The 1063-nt window shown below is 38.9% G+C and overlaps 1 protein-coding gene across 1 annotated transcript in view; it reads right to left on the bottom strand.

Moving 5' to 3' along the window:
• Nucleotides 1–773, bottom strand: part of LOC119592225 (galactoside alpha-(1,2)-fucosyltransferase 1-like) — a 12569-nt gene extending 11796 nt beyond the window's left edge. Inside the window, exon 1 of the mRNA XM_037941059.1 lies at nucleotides 711–773. The gene's annotated coding sequence lies outside the window, so the exon portion shown is untranslated. The remainder of the gene's footprint in view (nucleotides 1–710) is intronic.
• Between the last annotated feature and the right edge of the window lie 290 nt (nucleotides 774–1063).

Raw genomic sequence — 1063 nt, 5'->3', positions numbered from 1 at the left:
CACATTATTTCTCTATGTTTTAGGCTTTACTATCTCACAATCCTCCCAAAAGACAAGTACAGTTAGTCCACCAGTAATCGCAAGCCTTAAATAAACATTTAAGGCCCCCAAACAGTTATGAATCTGCGGCATAAGAGTGTTTCAATGTGCACGGTTCCCAGCTCCTCTCTGGATTCTTCAGTTTGTTCTGCTGTCTGTTCTTGACAGTTTTATTACCCTTATTATTTTATTCAGGGGATTTGGTGGTCGTGAGTCTTTATTTTCCTTTTCATACTTTGTTTTTAATTAGTATATTTTCAGGTAATACGTGGGTCTTATATCCATCGCTTAAATATAAAGCAAATTAATAAATTTTTAAAGTGATTATTAAGCAACAAATAAATTAATCATTAATACACAGGTACATAGATACATGACTGATAACAATCAATTGATAAATACACAGACTCTTCGTTCTGAATCAAATTAGGCAGCTCTCAGGGCGGAAATAACAGAACATTTTTTTATTCCTTTTTCGAGTTTCCACATAAAAACTCTCTCTCTCTCTCGACGCATTTGCTTGTTATATGACCGTGTATTCATCTCAGCGGTACTTCACTGAACGCCAATAACGCCAAAACAACAGATAACATTAACACTCGTCAGTAACAGTGAGAAGGCCGTTAACAAGGTAACAAGGCATCCGGTATAGATAAAGTGCATTTTCTGACACTATGGTAATACTGAAGCGGGAGAAGGGACTGTACAGACTGGCGAACCAAAAAAACTGTACCTAGCATGTGTGTGCGCTGAGGGGGTGGGAGTTGGGGGGAATAGGGGGAAGGGGACGTGTGAAAAGTGGGTGGGGGAAGTGAGATAAGTTGGTAAAAGTTAAAGGGAAAGGCTGAAGAGAATAAGGAAAGATGGAAATATTTGAAGGGTGTTTGGCGAAGAGGAAGGCCCGTTGGAAAGGGAATGATGAAAGAAAAGTGAGAGAGAGAGATATGAGGATGATAATATTGCATGGGAAAGATGACAAATGTGTGACTGAAAGCAAAAAGAAAGGTTTTAGAGACAACTACGC

This window comes from Penaeus monodon, chromosome 29 (assembly GCF_015228065.2).
Source record: "Penaeus monodon isolate SGIC_2016 chromosome 29, NSTDA_Pmon_1, whole genome shotgun sequence".
Classification (NCBI taxonomy): Eukaryota; Metazoa; Arthropoda; class Malacostraca; order Decapoda; family Penaeidae; genus Penaeus; species Penaeus monodon.
Note: the sequence above shows the minus strand (reverse complement) of the source record. Positions and strands in the feature narration are given on the sequence as shown.